Genomic DNA, 18,765 nt, shown 5'->3' on the forward strand with positions numbered 1-18,765 from the left:
CAAGAGCTTTAGCGGTGGTACTGCGTCGGCTGCCTGACTCCAAAGTAGAAGTCTAAATGGTGATGGAAACGTGCCCCCTCCAAGCTGACACAACATCAGTGAAGCCCAAAGGTGGCTGGCAATCTCTGGCAAACTGTAGGAAGCTTTTCTGTGTGCTTCCTCGTTAGTATAGTGGTGAGTGTCCCCGCCTGTCACGCGGGAGACCGGGGTTCAATTCGCCGACAGGGAGGCGTGAGCGTTGCTGAGGCCTCCAGAGAGCTGTTATGGGAAGCTTTTTGAATTCCAAATCGCTTTGCACTGCCGCATGGAGACTCTCATCCACAACACGGACGCGGCCCGCCACCCGTTTTATCAAAACTATCAACAGCAAACATGTTCCACACATCCGCCTATCACAATCACCGCACAACATCCGCTCTTGACTCATCAGACTGGCCACTTTCTCTTCTTTGCATTCTCAAAGCGGCTCATTCAAAATACACTAAACACATTTTCCTTGGCACATTTCATTGCTTCATTAAACCGCGACGCTTTCTACAACCAACATGCTTTATAAGCCACGACACAACACATTTCACTACATCTTTCACGCGGCAGCAACACCATTGCGTTCATAGTCTGACAGCAAAATGACCCTCCAGCAGCCACACACCACCACCTGTTCAAGGCAGATAGACAATCTGAGGAGGAAGGTCACACACCTTGTACGCCATCAAACTTCAGCAAGGGCCACCTGGACGGAAAGAAGTGAAAGGTGGCAAAGGTTAATAACCTCGAATGGCTCAGTAACAAGCGCAACGAGACAAGGTGCTCAGAGGCACTGAAGAAAGTGTTGGGAATGCTACATGCCCAATACACATAGCCTGTGCGATCCCTTTGCAAGAGCTACTCAACGTATTCGAGGGATCAGCCCTCGGCCCTGATTTCTTTTTAATTCCCTTGCAGCATCCTGCCATTCTCTCTTGAATGTTAACATTCAATCCGAAAGCACGCGACTTTCAGTCAGCTCACACAACAACATGCGGCCTAAACTAATCCTTCTTTCCTTGTACGTCTGCTTCGAATGCGAATCACCTTATCTTCTTTTCCTCTGGTTAACCCTTCCCTCCTGCCACAAAAAAGCTTTCTCGCTCAAAACAGTCCTTGTTTGGAACACCAAGATCAAAACTTCTGTGAGCACGAGAGAACAACGCCCATCTTGCTCTTTTGCACACCGTGTACCTGAAGTCATCCACGGCGAGCCCATGGTGCCAATCCTTCTCGATACCCACACGAAGGATTTCTTTCTAAAGTGTGGTGTCGGGAAAGGGGAAAAGAATAATGCAGCGTGGGCCAAAACATTGAACTCCAAGTATTTTGCACATCGTGCTTGCTTCTGTTGCAAAGCCAGGAAAAGAGAGAAAAACAAACAAGTCAAGAAAGAAAGAAACAAACAAGCAAACAAGCAAAAAAAAACCATATGCGTTTCCTGCTTGCCTGTAGTGGCCGATGATGTGCAATATCAAGCCCGCAAAAGTGCGAATCCGCCGTCCAGATCTCTGCAGCTGTCACAGGACTGAACTGGATGAAAGTGTTGAATGTATGCCATCACAGAGAGGAGGCAAATCACTGTGCGATGTAACATCAATGATGTGGGATGAGGGATAAAATTGAATTGATTGAGTCAAGAGCTTTAGCGGTGGTACTGCGTCGGCTGCCTGGCTCCAAAGTAGAAGCCTAAATGGTGATGGAAACGTGCCCCCTCCAAGCTGACACAACATCTGTGAAGCCCAAAGGTGGCTGGCAATCTCTGGCAAACTGTAGGAAGCTTTTCTGTGTGCTTCCTCGTTAGTATAGTGGTGAGTGTCCCCGCCTGTCACGCGGGAGACCGGGGTTCAATTCGCCGACAGGGAGGCGTGAGCGTTGCTGAGGCCTCCCGAGAGCTGTTAGGGGAAGCCTTTTGAATTCCAAATCGCTTTGCACTGCCGCATGGAGACTCTCATCCACAACACGGACGCGGCCCGCCACCCGTTTTATCAAAACTATCAACAGCAAACATGTTCCACACATCCGCCTATCACAATCACCGCACAACATCCGCTCTTGACTCATCAGACTGGCCACTTTCTCTTCTTTGCATTCTCAAAGCGGCTCATTCAAAATGCACTAAACACATTTTCCTTGGCACATTTCATTGCTTCATTAAACCGCCACGCTTTCTACAACCAACATGCTTTATAAGCCACGACGCAACACATTTCACTACATCTTTCACGCGGCAGCAACACCATTGCGTTCATAGTCTGACAGCAAAATGACCCTCCAGCAGCCACACACCACCACCTGTTCAAGGCAGATAGACAATCTGAGGAGGAAGGTCACACACCTTGTACGCCATCAAACTTCAGCAAGGGCCACCTGGAAGGAAAGAAGTGAAAGGTGGCAAAGGTTAATAACCTCGAATGGCTCAGTAACAAGCGCAACGAGACAAGGTGCTCAGAGGCACTGAAGAAAGTGTTGGGAATGCTACATGCCCAATACACATAGCCTGTGCGATCCCTTTGCAAGAGCTACTCAACGTATTCGAGTGATCAGCCCTCGGCCCTGATTTCTTTTTAATTCCCTTGCAGCATCCTGCCATTCTCTCTTGAATGTTAACATTCAATCTGAAAGCACACGACTTTCAGTCAGCTCACACAACAACATGCTGCCTAAACTAATCCTTCTTTCCTTGTACGTCTGCTTCGAATGCGAATCACCTTATCTTCTTTTCCTCTGGTTAACCCTTCCCTCCTGCCACAAAAAAGCTTTCTCGCTCAAAACAGTCCTTGTTTGGAACACCAAGATCAAAACTTCTGTGAGCACGAGAGAACAACGCCCATCTTGCTCTTTTGCACACCGTGTACCTGAAGTCATCCACGGCGGGCCCATGGTGCCAATCCTTCTCGATACCCACACGAAGGATTTCTTTCTAAAGTGTGGTTTCGGGAAAGGGGAAAAGAATAATGCAGCGTGGGCCAAAACATTGAGCTCCAAGTATTTTGCATATCGTGCTTGCTTCTGTTGCAATGCCAGGAAAAGAGAGAAAAACAAACAAGTAAAGATAGAAAGAAACAAACAAGCAAACAAGCAAAAAAAACCATATGCGTTTCCTGCTTGCCTGTAGTGGCCGATGATGTGCAATATCAAGCCCGCAAAAGTGCGAATCCGCCGTCCAGATCTCTGCAGCTGTCACAGGACTGAACTGGATGAAAGTGTTGAATGTATGCCATCACAGAGAGGAGGCAAATCACTGTGCGATGTAACATCAATGATGTGGGATGAGGGATAAAATTGAATTGATTGAGTCAAGAGCTTTAGCGGAGATCCTGCGTCGGCTGCCTGACTCCAAAGTAGAAGCCTAAATGGTGATGGAAACGTGCCCCCTCCAAGCTGACACAACATCTCTGAAGCCCAAAGCTGACTGGCAATCTCTGGCAAACTGTAGGAAGCCTTTCTGTGTGCTTCCTCGTTAGTATAGTGGTGAGTATCCTCGCCTGTCACGCGGGAGACCGGTGTTCAGTTCCCCGACGGGGAGGCGTGAGAGTTGCTGAGGCCACCCGAGAGCTGTTAGGGGAAACTTTTTGAATTCCAAATCGCTTTGCACTGCCGCATGGAGACTCTCATCCACAACACGTACGCGGCCCGCCACCCGTTTTATCAAAACTATCAACAGCAAACATGTTCCACACATCCGCCTATCACAATCACCGCACAACATCCGCTCTTTACTCATCAGACTGGCCACTTTCTCTTCTTTGCATTCTCAAAGCGGCTCATTCAAAATGCACTAAACACATTTTCCTTGGCACATTTCATTGCTTCATTAAACCGCGACGCTTTCTACAACCAACATGCTTTATAAGCCACGACGCAACACATTTCACTACATCTTTCTCGCGGCAGCAACACCATTGCGTTCATAGTCTGACTGCAAAATGACCCTCTAGCAGTCACACACCACCACCTGTTCAAGGCAGATAGACAATCTGAGGAGGAAGGTCACACACCTTGTACGCCATCAAACTTCAGCAAGGGCCACCTGGACGGAAAGAAGTGAAAGGTGGCAAAGGTTAATAACCTCGAATGGCTCAGTAACAAGCGCAACGAGACAAGGTGCTCAGAGGCACTGAAGAAAGTGTTGGGAATGCTACATGCCCAATACACATAGCCTGTGCGATCCCTTTGCAAGAGCTACTCAACGTATTCGAGTGATCAGCCCTCGGCCCTGATTTTTTTAAATTCCCTTGCAGCATCCTGCCATTCTCTCTTGAATGTTAACATTCAATCTGAAAGCACACGACTTTCAGTCAGCTCACACAACAACATGCTGCCTAAACTAATCCTTCTTTCCTTGTACGTCTGCTTCGAATGCGAATCACCTTATCTTCTTGTCCTCTGGTTAACCCTTCCCTCCTGCCACAAAAAAGCTTTCTCGCTCAAAACAGTCCTTGTTTGGAACACCAAGATCAAAACTTCTGTGAGCACGAGAGAACAACGCCCATCTTGCACTTTTGCACACCGTGTACCTGAAGTCATCCACGGCGAGCCCATGGTGCCAATCCTTCTCGATACACACACGAAGGATTTCTTTCTAAAGTGTGGTGTCGGGAAAGGGGAAAAGAATAATGCAGCGTGGGCCAAAACATTGAACTCCAAGTATTTTGCATATCGTGCTTGCTTCTGTTGCAAAGGGAGGAAAAGAGAGAAAAACAAACAAGTAAAGAAAGAAAGAAACAAACAAGCAAACAAGCAAAAAAAAACCATATGCGTTTCCTGCTTGCCTGTAGTGGCCGATGATGTGCAATATCAAGCCCGCAAAAGTGCGAATCCGCCGTCCAGATCTCTGCAGCTGTCACAGGACTGAACTGGATGAAAGTGTTGAATGTATGCCATCACAGAGAGGAGGCAAATCACTGTGCGATGTAACATCAATGATGTGGGATGAGGGATAAAATTGAATTGATTGAGTCAAGAGCTTTAGCGGAGATACTGTGTCGGCTGCCTGGCTCCAAAGTAGAAGCCTAAATGGTGATGGAAACGTGCCCCCTCCAAGCTGACACAACATCTCTGAAGCCCAAAGGTGGCTGGCAATCTCTGGCAAACTGTAGGAAGACGCTCAGTGTGCTTCTTCGTTAGTATAGTGGTGAGTATCCCCACCTGTCACGCGGGAGACCGCTGTTTAATTCCCCGACGGGGAGGCGTGAGCGTTGCTGAGGCCACCCGAGAGCTGTTAGGGGAAACTTTTTGAATTCCAAATCACTTAGCAGTGCCGCATGGAGACTCTCATCCACAACACGTACGCGGCCCGCCACCCGTTTTATCAAAACTATCAACAGCAAACATGTTCCACACATCCGCCTATCACAATCACCGCACAACATCCGCTCTATAATCATCAGACTGGCCACTTTCTCTTCTTTGCATTCACAAAGCGGCTCATTCAAAATGCACTAAACACATTTTCCTTGGCACATTCATTGCTTCATTAAACCGCGACGCTTTCTACAACCAACATGCTTTCTAAGCCACGATGCAACACATTTCACTACATCTTTCACGCGGCAGCAACACCATTGCGTTCATAGTCTGACAGCAAAATAGCCCTCTAGCAGCCACACACCACCACCTGTTCAAGGCAGATAGACAATCTGAGGAGGAAGGTCACACACCTTGTACGCCATCAAACTTCAGCAAAGGCACCTGGACGGAAAGAAGTGAAAGGTGCAAAGGTTAATAACCTCGAATGGCTCAGTAACAAGCGCAACGAGACAAGGTGCTCAGAGGCACTGAAGAAAGTGTTGGGAATGCTACATGCCCAATACACATAGCCTGTGCGATCCCTTTGCAAGAGCTACTCAACGTATTCGAGTGATCAGCCCTCGGCCCTGATTTTTTTTAAATTCCCTTGCAGCATCCTGCCATTCTCTCTTGAATGTTAACATTCAATCTGAAAGCACACGACTTTCAGTCAGCTCACACAACAACATGCTGCCTAAACTAATCCTTCTTTCCTTGTACGTCTGCTTCGAATGCGAATCACCTTATCTTCTTGTCCTCTGGTTAACCCTTCCCTCCTGCCACAAAAAAGCTTTCTCGCTCAAAACAGTCCTTGTTTGGAACACCAAGATCAAAACTTATGTGAGCACGAGAGAACAACGCCCATCTTGCACTTTTGCACACCGTGTACCTGAAGTCATCCACGGCGAGCCCATGGTGCCAATACTTCTCGATACCCACACGAAGGATTTCTTTCTAAAGTGTGGTGTCGGGAAAGGGGAAAAGAATAATGCAGCGTGGGCCAAAACATTGAACTCCAAGTATTTTGCATATCGTGCTTGCTTCTGTTGCAAAGCCAGGAAAAGAGAGAAAAACAAACAAGTAAAGAAAGAAAGAAACAAACAAGCAAACAAGCAAAAAAAAACCATATGCGTTTCCTGCTTGCCTGTAGTGGCCGATGATGTGCAATATCAAGCCCGCAATAGTGCGAATCCGCCGTCCAGATCTCTGCAGCTGTCACAGGACTGAACTGGATGAAAGTGTTGAATGTATGCCATCACAGAGAGGAGGCAAATCACTGTGCGATGTAACATCAATGATGTGGGATGAGGGATAAAATTGAATTGATTGAGTCCAGAGCTTTAGCGGTGGTACTGCGTCGGCTGCCTGGCTCCAAAGTAGAAGCCTAAATGGTGATGGAAACGTGCCCCCTCCAAGCTGACACAACATCTCTGAAGCCCAAAGGTGGCTGGCAATCTCTGGAAAACTGTCGGAAGTCTTTCTGTGTGCTTCCTCGTTAATATAGTGGTGAGTATCCCCGTCTGTCACGCGGGGGACCGCTGTTCAATTCCATGACGGGGAGGCGTGAGCGTTGCTGAGGCCACCCGAGAGCTGTTAGGGGAAACTTTTTGAATTCCAAATCGCTTTGCACTGCCGCATGGAGACTCTCATCCACAACACGTACGCGGCCCGCCACCCGTTTTATCAAAACGATCAACAGCAAACATGTTCCACACATCCGCCTATCACAATCACCGCACAACATCCGCTCTTTCATCATCAGACTGGCCACTTTCTCTTCTTTGCATTCACAGAGCGGCTCATTCAAAATGCACTAAACACATTTTCCTTGGCACATTTCATTGCTTCATTAAACCGCGACGCTTTCTACAACCAACATGCTTTATAAGCCATGACGCAACACATTTCACTACATCTTTCACGCGGCAGCAACACCATTGCGTTGATAGTCTGACAGCAAAATAGCCCTCTAGCAGCCACACACCACCACCTGTTCAAGGCAGATAGACAATCTGAGGAGGAAGGTCACACACCTTGTACGCCATCAAACTTCAGCAAGGGCCACCTGGACGGAAAGAAGTGAAAGGTGGCAAAGGTTAATAACCTCGAATGGCTCAGTAACAAGCGCAACGAGACAATGTGCTCAGAGGCACTGAAGAAAGTTTTGGGAATGCTACATGCCCAATACACATAGCCTGTGCGATCCCTTTGCAAGAGCTACTCAATGTATTCGAGTGATCAGCCCTCGGCCCTGATTTTTTTAAATTCCCTTGCAGCATCCTGCCATTCTCTCTTGAATGTTAACATTCAATCTGAAAGCACACGACTTTCAGTCAGCTCACACAACAACATGCTGCCTAAACTAATCCTTCTTTCCTTGTACGTCTGCTTCGAATGCGAATCACCTTATCTTCTTTTCCTCTGGTTAACCCTTCCCTCCTGCCACAAAAAAGCTTTCTCGCTCAAAACAGTCCTTGTTTGGAACACCAAGATCAAAACATCTGTGAGCACGAGAGAACAACGCCCATCTTGCACTTTTGCACACCGTGCACCTGAAGTCATCCACGGCGAGCCCATGGTGCCAATCCTTCTCGATACCCACACGAAGGATTTCTTTCTAAAGTGTGGTGTCGGGAAAGGGGAAAAGAATAATGCAGCGTGGGCCAAAACATTGAACTCCAAGTATTTTGCATATCGTGCTTGCTTCTGTTGCAAAGCCAGGAAAAGAGAGAAAAACAAACAAGTAAAGAAAGAAAGAAACAAACAAACAAACAAGCAAAAAAAACCATATGCGTTTCCTGCTTGCCTGTAGTGGCCGATGATGTGCAATGTCAAGCCCGCAAAAGTGCGAATCCGCCGTCCAGATCTCTGCAGCTGTCACAGTACTGAACTGGATGAAAGTGTTGAATGTATGCCATCACAGAGAGGAGGCAAATCACTGTGCGATGTAACATCAATGATGTGGGATGAGGGATAAAATTGAATTGATTGAGTCAAGAGCTTTAGCGGTGGTACTGCGTCGGCTGCCTGGCTCCAAAGTAGAAGCCTAAATGGTGATGGAAACGTGCCCCCCTGCAAGCTGACACAACATCTATGAAGCCCAAAGGTGGCTGGCAATCTCTGGAAAACTGGAGGAAGAGGATCCATGTGCTTCCTCGTTAGCAGAGTGGTGAGTATCCCCGCCTGTCACGCGTGAGACCGGGGTTTAATTCCCCGACGGGGAGGCGTGAGCGTTGCTGAGGCCACCCGAGAGCGGAAAGAGAAAACTTTTTGAATTCCAAATCGCTTTGCATTGCCGCATGGAGACTCTCATCCACAACACGTACGCGGCCCGCCACCCGTTTTATCAAAACTATCAACAGCAAACATGTTCCACACATCCGCCTATCACAATCACCGCACAACATCCGCTCTTTACTCATCAGACTGGCCACTTTCTCTTCTTTGCATTCACAAAGCGGCTCATTCAAAATGCACTAAACACATTTTCCTTGGCACATTTCATTGCTTCATTAAACCGCGACGCTTTCTACAACCAACATGCTTTATAAGCCACGACGCAACACATTTCACTACATCTTTCACGCGGCAGCAACACCATTGCGTTCATAGTCTGACAGCAAAATGACCCTCTAGCAGCCACACACCACCACCTGTTCAAGGCAGATAGACAATCTGAGGAGGAAGGTCACACACCTTGTACGCCATCAAACTTCAGCAAGGGCCACCTGGACGGAAAGAAGTGAAAGGTGGCAAAGGTTAATAACCTCGAATGGCTCAGTAACAAGCGCAACGAGACAAGGTGCTCAGAGGCACTGAAGAAAGTGTTGGGAATGCGACATGCCCAATACACATAGCCTGTGCGATCCCTTTGCAAGAGCTACTCAACGTATTCGAGTGATCAGCCCTCGGCCCTGATTTTTTTTTAAATTCCCTTGCAGCATCCTGCCATTCTCTCTTGAATGTTAACATTCAATCTGAAAGCACACGACTTTCAGTCAGCTCACACAACAACATGCTGCCTAAACTAATCCTTCTTTCCTTGTACGTCTGCTTCGAATGCGAATCACCTTATCTTCTTGTCCTCTGGTTGACCCTTCCCTCCTGCTACAAAAAAGCTTTCTCGCTCAAAACAGTCCTTGTTTGGAATACCAAGATCAAAACGTCTGTGAGCACGATAGAACAACGCCCATCTTGCACTTTTGCATACCGTGTACCTGAAGTCATCCACGGCGAGCCCATGGTGCCAATCCTTCTCGATACCGACACGAAGGATTTCTTTCTAAAGTGTGGTGTCGGGAAAGGGGAAAAGAATAATGCAGCGTGGGCCAAAACATTGAACTCCATATATTTTGGCATATCGTGCTTGCTTCTGTTGCAAAGCCAGGAAAAGAGAGAAAAACAAACAAGGAAAGAAAGAAAGAAACAAACAAGCAAACAAGCAAAAAAAAACCATATGCGTTTCCTGCTTGCCTGCAGTGGCCGATGATGTGCAATATCAAGCCCGCAAAAGTGCGAATCCGCCGTCCAGATCTCTGCAGCTGTCACAGGACTGAACTGGATGAAAGTGTTGAATGTATGCCATCACAGAGAGGAGGCAAATCACTGTGCGCTGTAACATCAATGATGTGGGATGAGGGATAAAATTGAATTGATTGAGTCAAGAGCTTTAGCGGTGGTACTGCGTCGGCTGCCTGGCTCCAAAGTAGAAGCCTAAATGGTGATGGAAACGTGCCCCCTCCAAGCTGACACAACAGCTCTGAAGCCCAAAGTTGGCTGGCAATCTCTGGCAAACTGTAGGAAGACTTTCTGTGTGCTTCCTCGTTAGTATAGTGGTGAGTATCCCCGCCTGTCACGCGGGAGACCGGGGTTCATTTCCCCGACGGGGAGGCGTGAGCGTTGCTGAGGCCACCCGAGAGCTGTTAGGGGAAACTTTTTGAATTCCAAATCGCTTTGCACTGCCGCATGGAGACTCTCATACACAACACGTGCGCGGCCCGCCACCCGTTTTATCAAAACTATCAACAGCAAACATGTTCCACACATCCGCCTATCACAATCACCGAACAACATCCGCTCTTTACTCATCAGACTGGCCACTTTCTCTTCTTTGCATTCACAAAGCGGCTCATTCAAAACGCACTAAACACATTTTCCTTGGCACATTTCATTGCTTCATTAAACCGCGACGCTTTCTACAACCAACATGCTTTATAAGCCACGACGCAACACATTTCACTACATCTTTCACACGGCAGCAACACCATTGCGTTCATAGTCAGACAGCAAAATAGCCCTCTAGCAGCCACACACCACCACCTGTTCAAGGCAGATAGATAATCTGAGGAGGAAGGTCACACACCTTGTACGCCATCAAACTTCAGCAAGGGCCACCTGGACGGAAAGAAGTGAAATGTGGCAAAGGTCAATAACCTTGAATGGCTCAGTAACAAGCGCAATGAGACAAGGTGCTCAGAGGCACTGAAGAAAGTGTTGGGAATGCTACATGCCCAATACACATAGCGTGTGCGATCCCTTTGAAAGAGCTACTCAACGTATTCGAGTGATCAGCCCTCGGCCCTGATTTTTTTTTAATTCCCTTGCAGCATCCTGCCATTCTCTCTTGAATGTTAACATTCAATCTGAAAGGACACGACTTTCAGTCAGCTCACACAACAACATGCTGCCTAAACTAATCCTTCTTTCCTTGTACGTCTGCTTCGAATGCGAATCACCTTATCTTCTTGTCCCCTGGTTAACCCTTCCCTCCTGCCACAAGAAAGCTTTCTCGCTCAAAACAGTCCTTGTTTGGAACACCAAGATCAAAACTTCTGTGAGCACGAGAGAACAACGCCCATCTTGCACTTTTGCACACCGTGTACCTGAAGTCATCCACGGCGAGCCCATGGTGCCAATCCTTCTCGATACCCACACGAAGGATTTCTTTCTAAAGTGTGGTGTCGGGAAAGGGGAAAAGAATAATGCAGCGTGGGCCAAAACATTGAACTCCAAGTATTTTGCATATCGTGCTTGCTTCTGTTGCAAAGCCAGGAAAAGAGAGAAAAACAAACAAGTAAAGAAAGAAATAAACAAACAAGCAAACAAGCAAAAAAAAATCATATGCGTTTCCTGCTTGCCTGCAGTGGCCGATGATGTGCAATATCAAGCCCGCAAAAGTGCGAATCCGCCGTCCAGATCTCTGCAGCTGTCACAGGACTGAACTGGATGAAAGTGTTGAATGTATGCCATCACAGAGAGGAGGCAAATCACTGTGCGATGTAACATCAATGATGTGGGATGAGGGATAAAATTGAATTGATTGAGTCAAGAGCTTTAGCGGTGGTACTGCGTCGGCTGCCTGGCTCCAAAGTAGAAGCCTAAATGGTGATGGAAACGTGCCCCCTCCAAGCTGACACAACATCTCTGAAGCCCAAAGGTGGCTGGCAATCTCTGGCAAACTGTAGGAAGCCTTTCTGTGTGCTTCCTCGTTAGTATAGTGGTGAGTATCCCCGCCTGTCACGCGGGCGACCGGGGTTCAATTCCCCGACGGGGAGGCGTGAGTATTGCTGAGGCCACCCGAGAGCGGGAAGGGAAAACTTTTTGAATTCCAAATCGCTTTGCACTGCCGCATGGAGACTCTCATCCACAACACGTACGCGGCCCACCACCCGTTTTATCAAAACTATCAACAGCAAACATGTTCCACACATCCGCCTATCACAATCACCGCACAACATCCGCTCTTTACTCATCAGACTGGCCACTTTCTCTTCTTTGCATTCACAAAGCGGCTCATTCAAAATGCACTAAACACATTTTCCTTGGCACATTTCATTGCTTCATTAAACCGCGACGCTTTCTACAACCAACATGCTTTATAAGCCACGACGCAACACATTTCACTACATCTTTCACGCGGCAGCAACACCATTGCGTTCATAGTCTGACAGCAAAATAGCCCTCTAGCAGCCACACACCACCACCTGTTCAAGGCAGATAGACAATCTGAGGAGGAAGGTCACACACCTTGTACGCCATCAAACTTCAGCAAGGGCCACCTGGACGGAAAGAAGTGAAAGGTGGCAAAGGTTAATAACGTCGAATGGCTCAGTAACAAGCGCAACGAGACAAGGTGCTCAGAGGCACTGAAGAAATTGTTGGGAATGCTACATGCCCAATACACATAGCCTGTGCGATCCCTTTGCAAGAGCTACTCAACGTATTCGAGTGATCGGCCCACGGCCCTGATTTTTTTAAATTCCCTTGCAGCATCCTGCCATTCTCTCTTGAATGTTAACATTCAATCTGAAAGCACACGACTTTCAGTCAGCTCACACAACAACATGCTGCCTAAACTAATCCTTCTTTCCTTGTACGTCTGCTTCGAATGCGAATCACCTTATCTTCTTGTCCTCTGGTTAACCCTTCCCTCCTGCCACAAAAAAGCTTTCTCGCTCAAAACAGTCCTTGTTTGGAACACCAAGATCAAAACATCTGTGAGCACGAGAGAGCAACGCCCATCTTGCACTTTTGCACACCGTGTACCTGAACTCATCCACGGCGAGCCCATGGTGCCAATCCTTCTCGATACCCACACGAAGGATTTCTTTCTAAAGTGTGGTGTCGGGAAAGGGGAAAGGAATAATGCAGCGTGGGCCAAAACATTGAACTCCAAGTATTTTGCATATCGTGCTTGCTTCTGTTGCAAAGCCAGGAAAAGAGAGAAAAACAAACAAGTAAAGAAAGAAAGAAACAAACAAACAAACAAGCAAAAAAAACCATATGCGTTTCCTGCTTGCCTGTAGTGGCCGATGATGTGCAATATCAAGCCCGCAAAAGTGCGAATCCGCCGTCCAGATCTCTGCAGCTGTCACAGTACTGAACTGGATGAAAGTGTTGAATGTATGCCATCACAGAGAGGAGGCAAATCACTGTGCGATGTAACATCAATGATGTGGGATGAGGGATAAAATTGAATTGATTGAGTCAAGAGCTTTCGCGGTGGTACTGCGTCGGCTGCCTGGCTCCAAAGTAGAAGCCTAAATGGTGATGGATACGTGCCCCCCTGCAAGCTGACACAACATCTATGAAGCCCAAAGGTGGCTGGCAATCTCTGGAAAACTGGAGGAAGAGGATCCATGTGCTTCCTCGTTAGCAGAGTGGTGAGTATCCCCGCCTGTCACGCGGGAGACCGGGGTTTAATTCCCCGACGGGGAGGCGTGAGCGTTGCTGAGGCCACCCGAGAGCGGAAAGAGAAAACTTTTTGAATTCCAAATCGCTTTGCACTGCCGCATGGAGACTCTCATCCACAACACGTACGCGGCCCGCCACCCGTTTTATCAAAACTATCAACAGCAAACATGTTCCACACATCCGCCTATCACAATCACCGCACAACATCCGCTCTTTACTCATCAGACTGGCCACTTTCTCTTCTTTGCATTCACAAAGCGGCTCATTCAAAATGCACTAAACACATTTTCCTTGGCACATTTCATTGCTTCATTAAACCGCGACGCTTTCTACAACCAACATGCTTTATAAGCCACGACGCAACACATTTCACTACATCTTTCACGCGGCAGCAACACCATTGCGTTCATAGTCTGACAGCAAAATGACCCTCTAGCAGCCACACACCACCACCTGTTCAAGGCAGATAGACAATCTGAGGAGGAAGGTCACACACCTTGTACGCCATCGAACTTCAGCAAGGGCCACCTGGACGGAAAGAAGTGAAAGGTGGCAAAGGTTAATAACCTCGAATGGCTCAGTAACAAGCGCAACGAGACAAGGTGCTCAGAGGCACTGAAGAAAGTGTTGGGAATGCGACATGCCCAATACACATAGCCTGTGCGATCCCTTTGCAAGAGCTACTCAACGTATTCGAGTGATCAGCCCTCGGCCTGATTTTTTAAAATTCCCTTGCAGCATCCTGCCATTCTCTCTTGAATGTTAACATTCAATCTGAAAGCACACGACTTTCAGTAAGCTCACACAACAACATGCTGCCTAAACTAATCCTTCTTTCCTTGTACGTCTGCTTCGAATGCGAATCACCTTATCTTCTTGTCCTCTGGTTGACCCTTCCCTCCTGCTACAAAAAAGCTTTCTCGCTCAAAACAGTCCTTGTTTGGAACACCAAGATCAAAACTTCTGTGAGCACGATAGAACAACGCCCATCTTGCACTTTTGCATACCGTGTACCTGAAGTCATCCACGGCGAGCCCATGGTGCCAATCCTTCTCGATACCCACACGAAGGATTTCTTTCTAAAGTGTGGTGTCGGGAAAGGGGAAAAGAATAATGCAGCGTGGGCCAAAACATTGAACTCCAAATATTTTGGCATATCGTGCTTGCTTCTGTTGCAAAGCCAGGAAAAGAGAGAAAAACAAACAAGGAAAGAAAGAAAGAAACAAACAAGCAAACAAGCAAAAAAAAACCATATGCGTTTCCTGCTTGCCTGCAGTGGCCGATGATGTGCAATATCAAGCCCGCAAAAGTGCGAATCCGCCGTCCAGATCTCTGCAGCTGTCACAGGACTGAACTGGATGAAAGTGTTGAATGTATGCCATCACAGAGAGGAGGCAAATCACTGTGCGCTGTAACATCAATGATGTGGGATGAGGGATAAAATTGAATTGATTGAGTCAAGAGCTTTAGCGGTGGTACTGCGTCGGCTGCCTGGCTCCAAAGTAGAAGCCTAAACGGTGATGGAAACGTGCCCCCTCCAAGCTGACACAACATCTCTGAAGCCCAAAGTTGGCTGGCAATCTCTGGCAAACTGTAGGAAGACGTTCTGTGTGCTTCCTCGTTAGTATAGTGGTGAGTATCCCCGCCTGTCACGCGGGCGACCGGGGTTCAATTCCCCGACGGGGAGGCGTGAGTATTGCTGAGGCCACCCGAGAGCGGGAAGGGAAAACCTTTTGAATTCCAAATCGCTTTGCACTGCCGCATGTAGACTCTCATCCACAACACGTACGCGGCCCACCACCCGTTTTATCAAAACTATCAACAGCAAACATGTTCCACACATCCGCCTATCACAATCACCGCACAACATCCGCTCTTTACTCATCAGACTGGCCACTTTCTCTTCTTTGCATTCACAAAGCGGCTCATTCAAAATGCACTAAACACATTTTCCTTGGCACATTTCATTGCTTCATTAAACCGCGACGCTTTCTACAACCAACATGCTTTATAAGCCACGACGCAACACATTTCACTACATCTTTCACGCGGCAGCAACACCATTGCGTTCATAGTCTGACAGCAAAATAGCCCTCTAGCAGCCACACACCACCACCTGTTCAAGGCAGATAGACAATCTGAGGAGGAAGGTCACACACCTTGTACGCCATCAAACTTCAGCAAGGGCCACCTGGACGGAAAGAAGTGAAAGGTGGCAAAGGTTAATAACGTCGAATGGCTCAGTAACAAGCGCAACGAGACAAGATGCTCAGAGGCACTGAAGAAAGTTTTGGGAATGCTACATGCCCAATACACATAGCCTGTGCGATCCCTTTGCAAGAGCTACTCAACGTATTCGAGTGATCAGCCCACGGCCCTGATTTTTTTAAATTCCCTTGCAGCATCCTGCCATTCTCTCTTGAATGTTAACATTCAATCTGAAAGCACACGACTTTCAGTCAGCTCACACAACAACATGCTGCCTAAACTAATCCTTCTTTCCTTGTACGTCTGCTTCGAATGCGAATCACCTTATCTTCTTGTCCTCTGGTTAACCCTTCCCTCCTGCCACAAAAAAGCTTTCTCGCTCAAAACAGTCCTTGTTTGGAACACCAAGATCAAAACATCTGTGAGCACGAGAGAGCAACGCCCATCTTGCACTTTTGCACACCGTGTACCTGAACTCATCCACGGCGAGCCCATGGTGCCAATCCTTCTCGATACCCACACGAAGGATTTCTTTCTAAAGTGTGGTGTCGGGAAAGGGGAAAGGAATAATGCAGCGTGGGCCAAAACATTGAACTCCAAGTATTTTGCATATCGTGCTTGCTTCTGTTGCAAAGCCAGGAAAAGAGAGAAAAACAAACAAGTAAAGAAAGAAAGAAACAAACAAACAAACAAGCAAAAAAAACCATATGCGTTTCCTGCTTGCCTGTAGTGGCCGATGATGTGCAATATCAAGCCCGCAAAAGTGCGAATCCGCCGTCCAGATCTCTGCAGCTGTCACAGTACTGAACTGGATGAAAGTGTTGAATGTATGCCATCACAGAGAGGAGGCAAATCACTGTGCGATGTAACATCAATGATGTGGGATGAGGGATAAAATTTAATTGATTGAGTCAAGAGCTTTAGCGGTGGTACTGCGTCGGCTGCCTGGCTCCAAAGTAGAAGCCTAAATGGTGATGGAAACGTGCCCCCCTGCAAGCTGACACAACATCTATGAAGCCCAAAGGTGGCTGGCAATCTCTGGAAAACTGGAGGAAGAGGATCCATGTGCTTCCTCGTTAGCAGAGTGGTGAGTATCCCCGCCTGTCACGCGGGAGACCGGGGTTTAATTCCCCGACGGGGAGGCGTGAGCGTTGCTGAGGCCACCCGAGAGCGGAAAGAGAAAACTTTTTGAATTCCAAATCGCTTTGCACTGCCGCATGGAGACTCTCATCCACAACACGTACGCGGCCCGCCACCCGTTTTATCAAAACTATCAACAGCAAACATGTTCCACACATCCGCCTATCACAATCACCGCACAACATCCGCTCTTGACTCATCAGACTGGCCACTTTCTCTTCTTTGCATTCACAAAGCGGCTCATTCAAAATGCACTAAACACATTTTCCTTGGCACATTTCATTGCTTCATTAAACCGCGACGCTTTCTACAACCAACATGCTTTATAAGCCACGACGCAACACATTTCACTACATCTTTCACGCGGCAGCAACACCATTGCGTTCATAGTCTGACAGCAAAATGACCCTCTAGCAGCCACACACCACCACCTGTTCAAGGCAGATAGACAATCTGAGGAGGAAGGTCACACACCTTGTACGCCATCGAACTTCAGCAAGGGCCACCTGGACGGAAAGAAGTGAAAGGTGGCAAAGGTTAATAACCTCGAATGGCTCAGTAACAAGCGCAACGAGACAAGGTGCTCAGAGGCACTGAAGAAAGTGTTGGGAATGCGACATGCCCAATACACATAGCCTGTGCGATCCCTTTGCAAGAGCTACTCAACGTATTCGAGTGATCAGCCCTCGGCCCTGATTTTTTAAAATTCCCTTGCAGCATCCTGCCATTCTCTCTTGAATGTTAACATTCAATCTGAAAGCACACGACTTTCAGTAAGCTCACACAACAACATGCTGCCTAAACTAATCCTTCTTTCCTTGTACGTCTGCTTCGAATGCGAATCACCTTATCTTCTTGTCCTCTGGTTGACCCTTCCCTCCTGCTACAAAAAAGCTTTCTCGCTCAAAACAGTCCTTGTTTGGAACACCAAGATCAAAACTTCTGTGAGCACGATAGAACAACGCCCATCTTGCACTTTTGCATACCGTGTACCTGAAGTCATCCACGGCGAGCCCATGGTGCCAATCCTTCTCGATACCCACACGAAGGATTTCTTTCTAAAGTGTGGTGTCGGGAAAGTGGAAAAGAATAATGCAGCGTGGGCCAAAACATTGAACTCCAAATATTTTGGCATATCGTGCTTGCTTCTGTTGCAAAGCCAGGAAAAGAGAGAAAAACAAACAAGGAAAGAAAGAAAGAAACAAACAAGCAAACAAGCAAAAAAAAACCATATGCGTTTCCTGCTTGCCTGCAGTGGCCGATGATGTGCAATATCAAGCCCGCAAAAGTGCGAATCCGCCGTCCAGATCTCTGCAGCTGTCACAGGACTGAACTGGATGAAAGTGTTGAATGTATGCCATCACAGAGAGGAGGCAAATCACTGTGCGCTGTAACATCAATGATGTGGGATGAGGGATAAAATTGAATTGATTGAGTCAAGAGCTTTAGCGGTGGTACTGCGTCGGCTGCCTGGCTCCAAAGTAGAAGCCTAAACGGTGATGGAAACGTGCCCCCTCCAAGCTGACACAACATCTCTGAAGCCCAAAGTTGGCTGGCAATCTCTGGCAAACTGTAGGAAGACCTTCTGTGTGCTTCCTCGTTAGTATAGTGGTGAGTATCCCCGCCTGTCTCGCGGGAGATCGGGGTTCAATTCCCCGACGGGGAGGCGTGTGCGTTGCTGAGGCCACCCGAGATCTGTTAGGGGAAACTTTTTGAATTCCAAATCGCTTTGCACTGCCGCATGGAGACTCTCATCCACAACACGTACGCGGCCCGCCACCCGTTTTATCAAAACTATCAACAGCAAACATGTTCCACACATCCGCCTATCACAATCACCGCACAACATCCGCTCTTTACTCATCAGACTGGCCACTTTCTCTTCTTTGCATTCTCAAAGCGGCT

General features: G+C 47.6%; 4 non-coding genes across 4 annotated transcripts; all 4 read left to right on the forward strand.

Annotated features, from left to right (window-relative positions):
- The first annotated feature begins 10,137 nt into the window (after positions 1-10,137).
- trnad-guc (transfer RNA aspartic acid (anticodon GUC)) lies at positions 10,138-10,209 on the forward strand. The gene has a single exon. It is a non-coding gene; the product is annotated as a tRNA-Asp (tRNA).
- Positions 10,210-11,801: 1,592 nt separating this feature from the next.
- Positions 11,802-11,873, forward strand: trnad-guc (transfer RNA aspartic acid (anticodon GUC)). Its single transcript has one exon. It is a non-coding gene; the product is annotated as a tRNA-Asp (tRNA).
- Positions 11,874-15,127: 3,254 nt separating this feature from the next.
- Positions 15,128-15,199, forward strand: trnad-guc (transfer RNA aspartic acid (anticodon GUC)). Its single transcript has one exon. It is a non-coding gene; the product is annotated as a tRNA-Asp (tRNA).
- Positions 15,200-18,454: 3,255 nt separating this feature from the next.
- trnad-guc (transfer RNA aspartic acid (anticodon GUC)) lies at positions 18,455-18,526 on the forward strand. The gene has a single exon. It is a non-coding gene; the product is annotated as a tRNA-Asp (tRNA).
- The last annotated feature ends 239 nt before the right edge of the window (positions 18,527-18,765 follow it).

The sequence above is a fragment of the Heterodontus francisci genome, chromosome 34 (genome assembly GCF_036365525.1).
Source record: "Heterodontus francisci isolate sHetFra1 chromosome 34, sHetFra1.hap1, whole genome shotgun sequence".
NCBI classification, from domain to species: domain Eukaryota; kingdom Metazoa; phylum Chordata; class Chondrichthyes; order Heterodontiformes; family Heterodontidae; genus Heterodontus; species Heterodontus francisci.